The sequence below is a fragment of the Pieris napi genome, chromosome 8 (genome assembly GCF_905475465.1).
Source record: "Pieris napi chromosome 8, ilPieNapi1.2, whole genome shotgun sequence".
In the NCBI taxonomy this organism is placed as follows: Eukaryota; Metazoa; Arthropoda; class Insecta; order Lepidoptera; family Pieridae; genus Pieris; species Pieris napi.
Genome location: NC_062241.1, coordinates 12574395 through 12593781, shown reverse-complemented (window position 1 = coordinate 12593781; position 19387 = coordinate 12574395). Strand labels below are relative to the sequence as shown.

General features: G+C 32.3%; 1 protein-coding gene across 4 annotated transcripts in view; it reads right to left on the bottom strand.

The window, feature by feature from the left end:
* The window catches only part of LOC125052057 (mitogen-activated protein kinase kinase kinase 11), a 46656-nt gene that overhangs the window by 16397 nt on the left and 10872 nt on the right, over positions 1-19387 (bottom strand). The window lies entirely within an intron of this gene.

Below are 19387 nucleotides of genomic sequence, written 5' to 3'. Positions count from 1 at the left end.
GTTAACATTAAATTAATTCTGTCAAATATAGTGCGTGAACGGTGTAAGGTAAACAGCCCAGTCAGATAACCAAAAATATACTTGGAATGAGTTATGATATTAGGCAAACAAATTTAAAATAATAAGCGATTACGGTCGCCTTATTAAGTCATAACTATATAATACGCCCGAGCCGTGATAATTAAATCTAGAATAATTAAACCTATAGACTTTTAAATTTAAGTGTAATACTACTACTACTTTTAATCTGTATGCGGATCCACATAATTTATTTGATTGTGAGAGAGAGAAAGTCAATAACAGATCAGGAAAACTTGGCGAAACTTTCGTGAAGTTCTGATATTCAATTGTACTTTTCAAACTTAGTTTCACCGATTGCTGGTGTAACTACTTAGCTGTTAAATAAAGTGGATTTATAAGATAAGGTGATATACTTACTTAAGCGTCAAAATTACAAGTCTAATTATTTTTCTGTATTTTTTTCTAATCGGTTAAAAACGCATCATTTTATACTCAACAACTTAATTACTTATGTAACTAACGTAATGTATAGCTTTCTGTCTACGCCTAACCATAACTTGTGAAAGCAGTGTAAATCGACAGATTTAAGCATTTGTTTGGTGTATTCTCTTAGAAGAGAATAATAATGAGGTCGTATTTAAAAATAATAATAATTGTAGGCACAGTTCAACTCTTTATAACCAATGTCAAGAGACCGAGCATTTTTCTTCGTTATACGGAGGAAAGAGAAAAAACACCAAATTGGTAAATTACAATAATTTATATATATATATATATATATATATATATATATATATGTATATAATAAATAGGTGACAAGGGTGCGTTTATAACTGAGACCAAAATTTCCTACAGGCAATGTAATCTAAGAATAATAGCACACCTGTAATACAATTAACAATAACAAAGGCGAGAAGGCTGTTTATGACCTCAGGTGTCTTTCTTAGAAATTTCGGCACTTCAATAGGTTAGTTTTGTAAGCTGATTATAAAAACAATTACAATTAAGTACGTTGTTGATGTCTAAATATGAAAATATTTCATTGTTACATGAATTCATATATGGGTTTTGTGTTAAACCAAACAAATGTAGCGAATTTTTCGTTATAACGTTATACATAATAGTTTACAAAGGACTCCTGAATACTAGTGCGTCAGATATCTGAAGATCAGGAAATAGGATTTAGTGAAACTGGTCCTAAGTCACGATTTCTAGGTACGTGGGTGGATCTCTACGTGACTCAAATCGTATACAGGGTATAGGTTACTTGGCTTCATAACTTTGTTTCGACGTTTCAATTGAAAAATTGAGTTGGCAAGTTCAGTGGGCAGTAAACTGAAAAGTTCAATTGTTTCCATCTAGTTTTAAAATATTCTAAGCTTTTAAACAGGTATCTGCGTTATTGTACCCTTTTAGGGTTTTAACGCCACGACAAGCGTACCGCAACTATAACGCGTGGCGTAATAATAAAAAAAACATACTTTTGCATAATACATATATAATCAGTGGCGCTACAACCTCTTAAAGGTCTGGGCCTCAGATTTTGAATCTGTTTCATGCTCATTTTTCAATCTAAAAGCTATGTAAGTAGGTAGTTCGACTTTTTGGATGTTTTCCTTCACTGTAAAAAATAAAATAAAAAAATAAATTTTAACAAAAATAAAATTATTTTAATTTTATGTGTGTAAGCTAAAATGGTGTGTGGTGCTTTAAGTAAAATCGAAATGGCCCGACACCATTTATTTCTAACCTAATTTTCTTTATTTTAAAAATGATTATAAAAGCTAGAATGTTATTTCAAAAATTAAATGTAAAATACGAGACAAGTTAAGAGTGTAGATGTAAACCATACTTTGATATTGAGCCCAGGTTTTAATAGGTGTATCTTTATAATATTTTCCCATAATACAAATAAAATAAAACGTTTACATAAGCGTTCCATTAAAATTTGCATCGCCGTTGTTTGCTAGAAAATAGAATTTTCTACGCGAGTTGACTGTTAAATAAACAAGTAAATTGTATAGTGGAATCGATTTCCCACATCTAGGTCAATTCGTTGTGTCCAAAGTCTAGACCGAAAGATAGCGTTCAACGTGCCTAACAGGCTCTTAGCCAACGATTAAGCTTTTGTGAAAGCTATGAAAAAAAGTTTATTTCTTTAAAAGGTTTTACTTAATACTAAACTCCCTAAATAACTAAATAGATTTTGACTTTAATTCGGCAGGTTCTCTTGCACGTGATGATTTTGTTAAACTCAAAATTAATCAATCGAAAGAAATAAAAAATTGAAATGGAATATTTACGTTTCATTATTTAAATACATATCTGACGAGCGATCTTAAAACGTCGGCTATTATGTATTAATAATTATTTATGGTTTCAAGCAACGTTTCATTAACTTATCATTTTATCTTTTAAAATCTATATAATTTTATTATTGACAGGTTTGGCAACTTATCGAAGTTATATAAAGCTATATAGCATGCATGTAAGACGGTTCAGTTATGAAACTAAATCACCAAGTTCGCGTTAATTTACTTTGCAAAGTTTTAATAGTTAGCTTCGGGACTTCATGATTAAAGTGAAGTGTGTGCATATAATTCTAATATCTTAATATATATATAAAAATTACGCGTCACGTTGTTTGTCCGCTTTGGATTCCTAAACTACTGAACCGATTTCAATCAAATTAGCACACCGTGTGCGGTTTGATCTAACTTAAAAGATAGGATAGCTTACATCTCAATTTATACCCGTATATATATTTTATTGCAAATTATTTGTTAATTATTTGATAGTCACAATTCTAACAGATGGCGCTGTGTTGAAAGTACCAACGTTTCACATAAGCTACAATTTAATGGCATCACCACCAAAAAAGCATGGTGGTCCCCATGACTAGTACTTATATATAAATAACTTTAATTCATATTTTCGTAACAAGATAATCTTTGTTTTCATAGATTTCATAGTAAATCTTGTGACATTCCTGAAAGCAAAATGAAATCTTTGCGTATTTAAAACAATTATATGTATATACAGTCAAAACCGGTTATAACGACATTGAAGGGACCGTATAGTTGCCGACGTTATATCCGATAGTCGTTATAAGCAATGTCATATATTATATATACACAGGTATAGTTAATATGTATGTACAGTATCTACAAGTTATATTATCATAGTTAGATATCTAGAATAGGTAGGTATGGGTTATAATATGGTATGTTAATATTATAATATGTAAACGAGTCAAAAAAGAAACAAAAATATTTATTACGAAATAATTAGGTACAAAAGTAATCAATCATTTTGGTCCAGTCTCAAATATTTTTTGCATTTTACGTTTCATACTCCTTAAGGTATGAGTATCACCAGTATCAAACTGTTTGTTAAAGGCAACAAATTTTTGCAAAATTGTTACAGCCTCCGAAATCGTTGTTGGCTGAAACTGTTCGTTGAGAGAAAGTGCGTAGGTAATAATATGCCTAAATATTCATTCAATGCCTTTAAATAAGATTTAAAATCGATTGTATTGTTTTGTTTTGCTGAGACAAGAAGCGGTTGGTCGTTATAGCCGATGAATATCGATAAAATTTCGTCGTTGTAAGCGATATGTCGCTGTATCCGATGTTGTTATAAGCGGTTTGTTTACTGAATAGTTTACTAGGGATTCGGACGGGACCATACAATCTGGTTGTAATAACCGATAGGTCGTTGTAAACGATGTCGTTATAAACGGTTTTGACTGTAGTTGTATTTAAAACAAACGTGGACCGATTTAAACATAAACAAGTCTGAAACACTTAAAATATAAAATAAAACGATTTTTTAATTTAAGCCGTCACAATTCCGAGCCTTTCTCGCTAAAAGCGTTCCGATGGTTATTACAGCTGCCATAAACGGATGGAACAAGATGTCTTGACGAAATTGTATACGAATTTATGTTCATTTCTTCAAATGAGAATTATCGAATCATCATAAAGATAATTGGATATGCAATCATTGTTGCCATTTTAGTTTTTTGGAAATGTTACTACGACGGTTCTTTTAAAGATTTTCCTATATCTTTCAATGGCATTAAAATACTGTGTGATAAAGTGCTGGCTGTAGCTTATAAGTAAATTATCTAACATGGTTTTTAGTTTACTAGTAATAATAATAATAATAAAAGCCCTTTATTCGCTGACCTTTTTAACTTAAATGCTATTCTTATTAAACAGTAGTATTCTTAAATCTAATTTACATAGCTTAAAATAATAATTTATTAGCAACCACTTTGGTCAGGTTGTCTGTCGACATAGGCCTTCTCCCAACTCGTTTACTATTACTAGTAATATAATAATTAAATATCATTAAACATAATTAACATTTCACGTGCTATCAAATACACGTTCATTACAGAAACAAACATAATCTCGTGATGATATCACAAAATTATAATTGACACAGAACCCTTTTACCTTATAGGTATTCATATACATTTAATTGTTACAAAATCTCTGAACAATCACATCGAGCCGACATTTCGAGGCGCCGTTTGTTTGACATTGATGGACATTTGAATCGAACCCACGACCACGTATGATAATGCCAACGTGATACTTCGGATAAAGGCCTCAAATCTTGTGTTTGTGAGCAAGAAGTTTACATTAACTATCCGCGTGTCAAACATCAGTTACGTTTAAACCTTTACATTGTAAAACGCTTTATGCGTTGTTACTGAACTACTTTTACTATTTTAATGCCTCTTCAAATATGTATTTGGGATTAAGATAGATTATAATAAAGTTGTTTTTTATTATTTTCAATCACTAATGCGTACAAAGTCATAGAAGGAAGATAATGTTTACTATATTATATTGACTTAATTTTGTTTCCTTAATAGTATTACATACATGGAATAATAATTTATAGCGTATATAAATATATTAGTCTTTATACCTTTGGAAGTAGGAAAATTACTGCTCTACTCACATATTTTTAGCTCGATACAAAGTTTTCTGTATATTCATTATTCATATTTTATTTATATATATATAAAATAATGTAATTCACAATTTGCAGAATTTTATATTAATTTATATACTGAAACCTGTCAGTCTCTATACATCTAAACCTTTTGTATTGAAACCTATGTAACACGTTTTTACCGAAGGTTATAAAGGTTATATCTTTTGTTTTTAAGTTACGTTACGTAAGCTTGGGTGGGCCGAAGGTCTAATGAACTTGAGGTGAACTGGAATGGATTCATAATAGGTGTTTACTAATTAGTTTGGGTCTTTTCTACATAAATCTTTCCACCATTATTCCCGACGGATAAAGCCGTCGTTACATGCGTAGAAGTATATTCTCGAAGGAAAATTTTGAGTAGATACATATTTACACCTAAAAGTTACGTATATAAGATCATTACATTATGTTACATTTATCAAACCCGAGAATTATTAGTCTCAAAGGTGTAGTCTCATTAACTACCACTTAATATAACAAGTCCTATAGCTGGTGAAATATTTAACATAGATAATAAAAGTGAGAGTTTTGAATATATAAGAAGTGTTAAGTAGTAGTATCGGTTAAGAAAAATAATATTCCTAATCATACATTTTATATACCCACATATCCTATCCTGCGCAATTGTGACTCTTGTAATCATGTATTTTCTTATTCTTTTGTATTGCATTGTAATTTTTTGAACCGTGAAATTAGCTTTTAGTTTTAGTCTATTTTTTATTTTAGATTAATATTGGTAATTGTATATGTAATTCAGAATTACTTATAATTTTATTTTTGTTGATTTTCTTATAGACACACTTCTTGCATTTTGCCCATAGTATTTTTATTTTTTATTACTTATTTTCCACACTAGGGTTTCCTGGAAGAGATAGCTTGTTAGCGATAGAGCCGCCCGTTGCATCCTTAATCATTAATGTTATTTATTTTTATTTGTAATGTAACGATGTTTAAATAAATTATAAGTTTCTTCATAGAAGCTTAATGATTTAAATTAAACTTTGACGCATATAAATCACTCGGAATGACGATTAGCAATAACTACGCGTTAATATCCACTAAAGAACTTTTACTTAAACGTGCATTACCTTAATCAATTCAACTTAAAAAGGCAAGAGTTACGACTCCCTCAAACATAAAGAAGCGCGCAGTTGAACAGTATTCAAGTGGAATGAATAATTCATCCCATATGACGCAGGAAATGCGTCTTACAGGAAACAGATCCGGTGTCCAGACTTAAATGATTTGTGAGATAACATTGTTTTATCCACAATTGCTATTTCTATAAATAGATAGAATCTAAGTATGGAAAAGATCCAAAAAGCTTCATTATTTGGATTAAACATGTAAAATAAATATTGCCATATACTATTTATAATAAATAAATACTTATATACTATGTTTTCACGTGAATATCTTTGAAAAAGTCACGGAATCATGAAGTCGATAGGCGACCTAGGTTGTCATGGAACAAGTTGTGGGGATATAAAGAAGTCCCGAAAGCAGATATACCACCATACTTAAAGAAGAAAGTCTTAGACACGTATATATTGCCATGTCTTTCTTACGGTAGTAAATCATGGATAAAGGTATGATTCGAACACCGACAAAAAAATAACAACTTGTCAACGAAGAATGGAACGTAGTGTACTAAATTTAAAACTAAAGGAATAAGAAGTACAGAAATCAGGAACAAAACAAAAGTTATTGATATCCCATTGCTAAAACCTTAGTGGAAATGGGTGGGCCATACCGTTGCAAGAACAAACAGGGTAACCAGATAGGAAAGGGTCACCAGGGAAAAGAAAATTGGAGTTTCCAGTTGGAGGATGCCTATTCTATCTCTATAAGAGGTCCTTGAAAAAAAATATAAACATATATAATTATTTCTATATAAATATTTAAGTGTATGTATTTTTTATATATTTATATTAACACTTTTCTAATGATGGGTGAAGGAAATAAATAGGAATAAATGAGATTAAATTATCAAATTTTCGTGATATTTTCATTAAAAAAAATCAGTGGCGCTACAACCTTTTTTGACCTCAGATTTCTGTATTTGTTTTGTGCTTGACACACGCTGTCGACATTTTGTCGATATTTTCCTTCACCATTCGAGCGAATCTTAAATGCGCACATAGAAATAAAGTCCATTGGCGCACAGCCGGGAATCGAACCTACGACCTTAGGGATGAGAGTTGCGACTAGGCCAACACTGTTCTAGTAGTAGTTATTTTCATTACGGGGTAATAAAGAATTGCATTTTCAAGTTTTGCAACCGAGATATCTAACTCCGCCTACATAATAAGAAAAATACATAAAAATAATTGGTCTTCTGAGAAATTAAACACGAAGAGGTATATGAACTGCGGTGCAGACAGCCCAAATATCCTTTAGCAAATCACTGCGTGGGAGCGTATGTAGCCGCCATACACAAAAATACCGACGTTGTTTTATTAGCAAGATTTTATTGGCATATTTGGCAACGTTTAAATTGCAATTAAACAGTTTTATTTTATAATGTGTAAAGGTTTGTATATTGTTTTAAACAAGCGTATTAAGGTGGATTACCATAATTATTGATACTTCATAATAATAATAAAGTCAAATTAATAATTGGTTTGTTCACGTATAAGTTGATGTACAAAATGATATTTACACACATTCGTATACGTCAAAATTCCTAAATAATATATATATATATGTATACCTTAATAAAATATCGATAAGCTCAAGCTTGCATGAAACCTCAATATAGCTTAAAGATTAAGATGAATAAGTAATACCGCCGTCCATGGACTCTGAATGCCGGAGAGCACGCGAGTGCGTTGCCGGCCTTTTAAGAATTGGTACGCTCCATTCTTGAAGGACTCTAAGTCGAATTGGAAATACTTGAGTGGGGAGCTGGTAGTGGTGCACGACAAAAACTGCCTTAAAAACGTTCAGTTGCGGAACGAGCGTTTTTATAGCATGATGATGATGATAATTCGAATTAAATATAAAAAAAAGAAATAAAAATAAAACTTTAATTAAATCTAAAATGATATCTGATTTTCCGAATGTTGTTCCATTAAACAAGATCTTATCGCAATTAGTCAAATCTTGTCCGGAATGTCATATCAGCTGACCGCAAATACCAATATAATATGTAAATGGTATGCAATATTGTATTCGACATCACGTAACAACAATGTAAAATCCCAAATGTATCGGAAGTTGCTTTGCTCATTGTTTTTCATATCGTCAAGGACAAGTTATGGTGCAATGTGATACGTCATCTATGTGGTACACCGATAGAAATCCTGAGTGTAAATTACGCAAGCCCCAACCGATAGCGGAGCTTTATAGTGGAGGTAACATTTTTCATCTAAGCTTTGCAAAGAGAGCTGAAGTAACCCCGCTCTATAAACTAGAACCCATCCCTTGAGGATTACCGTTTTTAAAGAAAATAGATGTTGCAATCAACATCGCTTGTTAGGTGAGCGTAGCTGTGAAATGGAAAATATAGAACACATGTCTCTTACTCCCGAACCCAATAACCTATCTCAATCCATTTTTGGTCTCTGAGATAGAAATCTTAATCCAAATGTTGTAACAAGTGTACCAATAACCAATCGACGGATTGTATAGAAATCTGTCGATACAAGCTATCCATGATAGGTCGGATCGGTGTCTGTGGATAAACCTTTGTATGAAAATGACAGTTGACGAAAGCTCGATTCCAACAGTCAATTATTTTAACAGATTTTAACATACACCAGTTTTTTAAATAATTAAAAAGCTGTTTGTTATGTTTTAAACATAGACATGTATATTTTAATGTTATTTGTACGGTTTTATTTACTTTATTCGGTTTACATTGATTATCAAATATGAGTGAAAACTCGGTAAAATGGAACTACAAAGAGAATTTTATCTGTCGCCAAAAATGGATTATTTTCGTAGGGATGGATATTGGGATGCAGATAGGAGATCGATCGACTGTCACGGTCTGATCTCAGATTGTTTTTAATTTGAGATTGTGGATTAATTATTGGGTTCGGGCGTTAGTGGACTGGTCTTGGCTTTTTAGATCTATCTGTCTATTTGCCATTGATACAGGATACTCGTGACACGTACCAGTTATGAAGGCAACAGGATGTTATAATGTCAAGTGCAATAAATTGAAATGTTAACCGGAATTTTTGCCTAATTACCAAACGTGTTCTAATTAAGATATGCCATGATATGCTGGTATTGTGAGATTATAAGAGCCGCTTGTGAGCACTGCTGTTTAAAAAAAATAAAAAGTGCGTGCGTACAAAGTACACATGTCAGAAGTGAAAACTTCTTTGGCAAATTAATTTTGAAGTCTTATTTATATTTATACAAATCTAAAATTTAGATTTCCGAGACTTAGGGGGAGGGAAAAAGGAAGATATCTTAGGAATTAAATTGTCATTAAAATATTGAAAGTGTCGAAAATTATAATACAAATTATAAAAATATTTTTTTAAATTTATTTCTCCGATGTTAAAAACAACATTTACAATTCGTCATTTGAGATTTTAATAAATTATTTTGCATAAAATATAAAATTATAAATTTATTTCATAAATTCTCTTTACGAAATTTAAATTTTAAAAATAGAATTTCTATAAGATAATTCGCCGTTCTCACTCTCTCTCAATTGGTCTCAATCGCTCTCTCCCTTTTCTTCGACAAAAACGCTGCACATATGCGTGACGCTCCGTAAAAATGTTACCCTCATGCGCTTAGGCGCAGAAGTTTCACTTCAAAAAATCTATCATCTGATAAAAGTATATTCATTTAACAAAAAATGGTTAAATCAACATTTAAAATCGTGGACTTCCGAGGAATATGTTTGTTCCTCTCAAACCCTGACTTCTTTAGCGTATACATTAAATTTCCGACCGAAGACAAACACTGATAATTTGCCTTTACATCGTGATTGACTTGATGTAAATATTTGAAAGCAAAAGCAGTTTTTACCTTAAATTGTAACTAAGAGACGAAGTCACAAGTTCAAGCTCAAGAAATACCTTGTATGAAAACACAAACCTACCACAAACAATATTAAAAAAAATTAGATTTTCGAGTTACTTCTTTAAATGATTCTGATTTTTTTCTAGTTATAATATACACGGTACGAATATAGCTATGCTTAAACTTGGTAGCTTTGTTAAAACATGACATAGTGGTACAAAACAACCTCTGTAGGTAGTCAAATCGCGACGGTATTCAATAGATTTTTTTAAAAGTATAAAAGAAACTTATTGATTAAAAAAAATACAAGTGTTATTTTTACGGTAGTCGATATTAGACTCCTATTTTTACGGTAGTCGATATTAGACTCCTATTTAAACGGTAGTCGATGTTAGACTACTTTTAATATCATTCTATTCTTACTGCTCTACTCTTTAGCATGATAAAATAATAAAACCAAGCATGCGTCGCAGTAGTTGTATTAACGCTTATGGTGCGTTCTGGGTATATGTGTGACAATGTATCTAGGAAGTCGGCAGAAGACTATCAGCAAAATAAGCAGCGTCGGTACTTTTTATATCAATGTTACAAAAACATCGCTCCGCCAACAAAGCTTTGCTCATTGCAAATACCTACTTAATTCAAAAATCTTTACATTTTAGAATTAAACTTTTTGGTTTCATAATCTAGTCTTTTATCGGCAAGGCATATTAGTTGCGGGTTTGCTGGCCGTACCTGAATTCCCTCTTATGCGCAAGGGATGTTTTTCACGTTCCTAAGACAATGGGTTGATAGATGCAAAGGGGAGGTAATAGTTCTCTCGGGAGCCGTCTATCCCTTTATTCTCTGAAGGTGTTTATAAGGGTCCTGATATGTACTGAGAAAATGTTGAAGGAACGAAACCAGTACAAATATTCCTTTATAGTATTTTTCATTATGCAAATCAGTCCTAAGCTACAGTATCATATAAACAGCTGAAACCGGCGCACGGGGGCCAAACAAGTTCCCGTTGCTGTTTGTTTCTATTTTGTTTATTTGTACAGATAACATCGAGACGAGGAAAATCAATCATAATCGTGACGTAGCCGTTTCGTATCAGTGAGGCGACATACAGTCTGAGTGCCTTATCTTAAACGCATTTGACTGTCTGACTTTCGACTGATAAATTTATCAAATTTATCTGGTACGCTAGAATTGTTCTGTAGTGATAAATGCTTGTGGTGTACGCATAGAAGTATACATATACTATACAGGCCAATATTATGTTAAAGTACTTAAAATAATAAAAACTTTAGCAGTGAACGAAAGGGAGAAATAGGAAATTATAATGCATACTTAAATAAATTATAATTTCTGTATCTGTTTCATGATCATTTGTCAATCTAATAGGCAAGTAGGTGATCAGCCTCTTGTGCCTGACACACGCCATTGACATTTTGAGTCTAAGGTAAGCCGGTTTCACGATGTTCCGATCGAAACTACGACCTCAGGGATGAGAGTCGCAGGCTAATAATTAAAAGTATATTATTAATATAAAAGTACTATGTGAATTGAATGCCCTGGTTTAATATACCAGCATCTTAAGAAGTTCACGTATGAAGAACATAAAAACTTTCATGTCTCCACGAGGACATGAATTTGTTACTTTTATTGCTCAAAAGACGTCGAGAGCGTTTTACGATCGACAGCGAATAAAATTTACGTTTCGATGCTAAGTTTTGCGATCCAGTAAGACATTTTAACTCCCAAATGTTAAAGAAAATAGATTTGAGAGTTAAAATTTGATTTCCAAATTGTATATATGACCTTTAAAAAATTCAGCAATTTAACTGTCCTTCACAGCTGCTTAAGCTGTGAAATGTGATTGACTGAAAATACTCTGCCCCAATTAAAAACAAATAACGATATTCATAAACATAAACAAACCTCAACTGCGCTTATCGCGTTTGGCATACAACTGTCATATGATAAGGACAAAACATAAAATTATTGAAGCATATAATTCGTTTACAGTTGAGCAGTGTTGGTCTAGTGGCTTCAGCGTGCGACTCTCATACCTGAGGTCGTAGCTTTGATCCCCGGCTGTGCACCAATGGACTTTCTTTCTATGTGCGCTTTTAACATTTGCTCGAACGGTGAAGGAAAACATCGTGAGGAAACCGACATGCCACTTAGACCCAAAAAGTCGACGGCGTGTGTCAGGCACTGAAGGCTGATCACCTACTTGCCTATTAAATTTAAATATGATCATGAGACAGATTCAGAAATCTGAGGCCAATACCTAAAGAGGTTGTAGCGCCACTGATTTATTTATTTTTTAATATGTTTACAAATGATTATAAATGCAGTCTCAAACTTACCCAATCTTATGTACCTACTCAAAGCTGAAACAGTATTGTCAAGCAACTGGAAATACTCAGACATCAATTAATTAAACCTCAAGATGGGGTAAAGCCCTTCCGAGGGTTGTTTTGTTACTTCCTAGTTAGAGGATGCTATTCATTTTTGAATACCAGAGAGTTTCATGCTTTATTTAATACAAAAAGGAACTGACGTATTTGAATTCGTCTGCGTAAAAGGAAGAATTCTTCTCAAACAATCTAACTTTGAGTTAGTTCACATTTTAGTGACAAATATCTTTTAAAATTTTACTTTGTTATCTAGCTAAATAAAAATATCCAGTTTAACTTGAAGAATGTCATTAAAAACACAATATTTATTAATATACAACATAACGACACATGTTATATTATTTACAATCATATTATTCTTTGTCAATAAAAATAGCTTCGAAACTATTAGACTTAGCTATATATAAACATATCACAAACAAACAATTATAAGTAAGAAACAGGAAAAACAGTACACGCTATGTTGAAAGTAGGGAATGCAATCCCGATCCCGCGGGATTCTGATCTCGCGAGATCCCGTGTAATTTTTCGGGATCAATCCCGAAGCATAATATGACGAGATCCCGTTCGAGATTGACGGGATTGGGAGATGCTTATTTAGTTAGTGCAGAACATATGTTGCGTTTCATTATTCGAAAGATAGAAGACCTAGAAACTACTCTCTCAGAAAAGTTGGCCTCTTCGATAAAAATCTGAAAACTCCGGATAATTTTGAAGATGATTTGGAGCAAGGGAAAGACAATGAGACTTTCCAATTGCCAAGCAAATATCTTAATCAAAGAAATCAAAAAATATAATCACACTATTATAGAGATTAATAGAGAGTAGTAGGAACAAGTAGAAATTAATATATAGTATTAAACGAAGATCACTTGCCACTTTCTATGATTTCAGAGGATTTAAATATGTATAAATTCTACTGCTACTCAAACTAATACATCACTTCAAGAGGAATTAGAAGAAACTCTCCGAGCGTCTAAAATTCCTTTTACTTTTAGACGCTAGCTTAGAGAAATTAGAGTCAGTAATACAAAAATAAATGGATTTTTTTTGAGTGTGGTGGAACAAGGGGGCGATTTTTTCAGTTTACATAATATAATTGCTTATTCACGCTGTTGCCAACCAGTGTTGAGTTGGAGAAAGCATTCCCAGCAGCTGGGAACATCGCAACGAACATTAGATGTCGGTTATCAGATAGCACTCTTGATACACTTTTTTTTAAGAAGTAACTTTCAAAATCTACTACTTTTTAATCTCCTTAAATTATATCTACTTTTGTTTTGATTATGTTTATGTTCGTAAAACTGTTAATTATTAAGTTAGTACTAAAGGCCTTTGTTTTCTTTCAAATAATATTTTGTTTTAATTAACCTTATCTCATCACAAACAAGCAGTTTTCATCATATTCAGTCATGTGAAATTCACATTTTTTTAAACATGACGAGATCCCGAAAATCTCGGGATCCCGCAGGATTGATATTTCTAATCCCGAGGGATCTCGAATTTACGATCTCGAGTCGGGATTGCATTCCCTAGTTGAAAGCGACTGCCAGATACGGCAACTTGGCGCGTTGAATGAACCCCAATCCCTATTATGATCTACTTGTAAGCTTAAATGTTCATGTCGTAACATTCAAAAATTACCATTTATCAAACCTAGAAACTGCGTTAGGACGAATACAATTGAACTAATTAATTTTTATGTTTAACAAACTACGTGATTTTGTATAATATTCTTCTAATTTATAGGTTACAAACACTGATTAAAAAATTCAATCTTAAGTATGTATGTCTGCGTAAATATAATATTCTACCGTCGCGTATTTACTCTATCTGAAAATGTACAAACAATATTACTACAAACAAGAACTTATCAATACAATGCTCGCAAAGTATCAAAACCGATAGATGATTAATGGTCGCTCAACAGAATAAACATACATTTTGCGGCTGCGCCGGCGCCTGTCTCGATACCGTTTTTACACCCACGCAACATTTCCACAGCGGGTTAATAGAACCTATAAAACTGGCATAATTTTAATACTCTTTATAGCGGTTTTAATATGTTACTATGTTATAAGCAAAGAAAATGACTCTTAAACCAATCATTTTATTTTGGTGAAGACATTTGATTGCCCATTCAATTTATTATTCCTTATCCTATACTACATTACCCAATCGGTAACATGCTGTATTTATCTTTTAAAATTATTAAAAAGTCCTACGAAAGCACAATAATGTCAACCAAATTTTAATGATGGAGGAATTCAATGAGGATTGCAAGAACTGCTTTTAGTTTTAAATAGCGACTACTTCGACAAAATATCTGTTAGAAAGTTAATCATACATTTGCTTACGTATTTAGCGCTTAACACACACTTAACACACACTTAAAACACATGAGAAAATGTAGAATTTTATCTTAATAGTCGTTTGATATTCAAATAGCTTGGCGCCCGAATTGACACCGTTTTATACACCTACGCAATAAATATAATAATGTTATTCACATCAATTTATTAAACGACATAACAGTTACTTCTAATGTTATAACGTTCACTTACATTAAACACTAAGGTACTTCAACTATTTCGTGACATTTAAAATAAGGACAGTATAGCATTTAAGCGAAACTAGGACTTTGTTCGTAGCAAAAAATAAAAGAATTTTATAATTTTATATTTCACAATAACAAAATAATTCCATTGAATAACAACATATTGAAAAGTTTACATGCGTTAATTGCTTAAGACATGCAAAATTAAGCGATTATTATGTTGTATTATTGTATAGTGCGTAATCTCAGTACAAACCTGAATTATTTTTTGCACGCTCACTTGACAAAACACTATGATTATTGTAATACTGAAGTGTTAGTTTGGAAGAGGGTTATCTTTTTATATTTGTATGTTTTTACACATGAAAACACTCAACTTTTATCCTAATCACAGATTGTGTACATTAACTTGCAAGAAATAAACAGAGATATAAATAAAGCATTATAAATATTTAACGTAATGGACTATTATGGTGATCGTTAATAGAACATTTCAACCGCAGCTTACTTTACTTGTAAAATATTGAATGCTATAAATAGTCTTATAATAACTTTACGGGGTGTTTAAAATATAACAATAGTAAGTTTTATACAGCTAAAGCTTTACCAGCATTTGTGAATTATAGTTAAAGTATAAATAACATGGGTTCCTATGAAACGTTATTAAAATTCTAATGAAATTTAATGAAAGGGCTTAGAATACAGTGTTTTTGTAGAATACTACTAAGGCCTACATGCTTCATGTATCAAATATGCAAGTAATATATATATAAAGGGAATTAATACTACTCCAATATAATAGTGTGGAGCTGTGCTTATTTAGGAAATATGTAGTCACATATTGTCATATACAATAATAATAGTATACCAAAATTAATGGCTAAAATGTATGTAAAATATTAAGACTTTTCCATACATATCCAAGATACGATTTGAAATAAGCTCGGAAATTTGTAACGATACTATATTTAGACAATCGTCTTTATTTTTTTTTAGAAAAAGACAACAACTTAGAGAAGAAACAGTACATGTTAGATAAAAACACCCCTAGGAGTCAACATGTATAGCAATAAAATCTGCCCCTATATGGAGTAATTAATTCTTCTCGGTTCAACGTCCTGACGAGCTGATCCCTGCTTAGACGACGTCTGAGCCGTTAAGGGCACTAACGTGGCGCCTCGGCTTCTTATATGTTCTTTAACATATAAGGAACCATTTTAAAAACATACATTATATCGACCGAGGAAGTAACTATATGATGCAATTTGTAATAAGATCATTTACATAGGATTTGTATGGAAAATCTCTTACCTAAGTATTAAAATAGCTTCTAATTTGTTTTCATTATAATAACTGCTATAGCTACATATTTACCAAACTTAGTTAATTTTGCCCCACTTCACAGGCCACAGGCCGTGTCACGGGGTCTCTTGGTAGAAGCTGCTTACGCGATCCCAAGTTACCCCAACTGTGACGTGATTGGTGGGAGGGGTTTAGTGGGTAGTGTTTTAGAGCCAGTCCCACACTCTGTGCGGAAATGTATTCCCCTCAATAAAAAAAAAGGCCAACCACGTGATATTATCCACCCTGTATCTTTAATCAAACGACGCCTAACAAAATTGTATGTGCCGCTATATCTTAAACTCCAGATCAAAAGAGGTTTTACCAAATAGGTCCATTAAAGGACAAAGATGCCGTGAGAAAATATATTCGCGTGGGAGAAAAACACGATACCGATACATTATTAAAATTACGAAACCGGCTTCCATTCAATGCAATTTGGCTGCATTTGCAATTCTACGAAAACTTTAAAGCTTTACTAAGGTTGCGAATCGAATCCGTTTCCGTGGTTAGTGAGACAGTTGGTTTATTCAGATATTACCTGTGTTCCGATTCCGAACAAGACAATTTTTAGCCCAGTAACTGTACCATTAGTATGAATAAGACTTAATATTAAATAGCCCAATCATTTTTGCCCAAAAATTTCTACATTCATAGAATCTACGGAACTATACTTATGTAGCTATACAGTTTGCTGTATAAAAATAGAATTGATAAAACTATCGTAAACTTTGTTCAAATGTTGTAATAGATTTTATATGTACCTATTACAAAGTGAAATTAAAAATAATAATTGCAACTTATTCAAGGTCTAAGAGAATACAGTGACGACTGTTAGTTTAAAAGATAAGATTAAAAGTTTTGTAAGTATGGATAAAAATTATTTATAAAACCGAATTCGTGATAAACAAAAAAGAGGGGGCAGTATACAAAGAGAACATTTCAATATAAATTGGTCGATATCAGTAAACAAAAGTCAACCCGCAATATATACCGCTAATTAGGAGACAGTGAAATTAGCATAAATTATTTTAACGCCCATAAAACGGCAAATTGATACACCCTCCGTCCTCAGGCCGTTGACTCTTTGCAGTAAAATTTGGCAAGCGATACTGAATAACTTGGCCCGTTGTTTCAATGTATGGAGCATTTAACTCTTTGTGAAAAAATTAAAGATAGAGAAACGGGACATAATATGTTATATATTCATTAATTCGCATAGTCACAATTGTATCTATTATTTAGTAAAATGAGCAAATATATATATATTTTTTTTTGAAGAGCTAAAGAGTTTAGCACGATGTACATCATTTGTGTGTTTGTTATTATGCTATGTGGCAATCTGTTCAAAAATAGTATTTTTCCTTCGAACGTACAGAAGTCCATATTTTATTAGACATATACCTTTCGGCGTCAACTTTTTTGATTAATTTAAAATACAAGTACATTGGGTAACTACTGGCCCGAGAAGATCTCTAACGAGCTACTTTGTGAGCACTGCCGAAAAACCCTTATCAAATCAATTAAATCAAAGTGGAAATGGATTGACCATACACTCCGAAGAGATTCCCAAGCAGGCGCTTGATTGGAACCCATGGCCGTCCCAAGAAACCTGCAAGGGCAAAGAGTGCCTGAAAGATATCCGAAGACCGAACGCTCTGTCCCATCTACAGGTTATAGGGCATTAGATCCAGTTAATCAGTTTTGTGCCTTCCAACCAATTACTGGTTCACGCTCAATTAAGTTTATAAGAAGTATATAAGGTATAGATACCAGAAAAATCATAGTATGTAATATATATATTTTATACTGTATGTAAAAGTTAATATTTAGTAAACGAGCACTGAAGATGCCACTAAATGATGTGTATGAAATTGGACTTCAGGTTTACAAATGTTGTTTAGTGTGTAATATTTATGTATTTAATCAATCTGTTTTATGTTTCTGTACCAAAAATTTAAAAAATAAAAAATATAATAGCCATAAAATCAACAATTAGTTACCTATTTACTAACCGAAACACTACTTTATGGTCACTCTTTGTTTTATAAAATACTGATAAAACAGTAACGTCATTGTAATCGCGACCGGAAGTTGTGGTCCATGCGCATTGCATGTTGTCGTCCAAGTACGTCACTACCTGTCGTAACCAAACGTGTAATAGATACGTAATAGTCGCTAAGACAATTAACTAGATTCTATTATATTTATGGTCGATGGAGACTAATTTTATATATTCTCGATTCTTTACATTTTGACTAGGCTTCGCTTCTTTTGTATATAACATGCTGTTTGAGTAGTTAATATGGTTCAAATCTATCAATAAGGGGTGAACTGTTCAGCAAATATGTAGGTGTCAAATTCGTTTATAATTCTGTACCCTCCCACGGGGTTCTAAGACAAGCAATTGTCCTGCTGTGCCTATTCTAATATTGTTTTGACGGAAATCGGATTTAGAGCCTTGAATATATACCACAACATAACGCATTTTTTATGCCGCGAGGCGGTTTAAAGTACAGGACTAAATCTAACTATAAATTAATAGGTTTATAACGGAACTGGTTATAACAACATCTAACAGAACAACTGAACTATTTTCCTCGTGGGTGGCAGCCTCTTGTTCTCTAATTAACCAGTAAGGTAGAGCAACGCAACTCTCACAACGCGCCGTACTTTGTTTACGGTGGATTATAGGGATTGGGAAATACGAGAAATCAGTTAATGTTTCAACTCTACATTTAAATGTAGACAATTTAGAGTTGAAACATTAATTTAAATCATCATCAAAATCCTTATTATAAATGTTATTTATTGTTGCGGCTTTGTGTTCTAATTTTAAATATTGTTATTCAAAATACGGTTATTGTTATACAACTAAGTTGCAAGAATATATAGCTAAAAATCCATAATAATTGAAGTACCAACTAATTGATACCAGAGAATTTCGATTGCAAACAGGGCTTTACCGAAGATTTATATGGAATCTGTTTAAAAAAAATTGTAAACAAAACTGTCTTGGTAACTGTTATATGCAATATTTAGCTATATTATTATA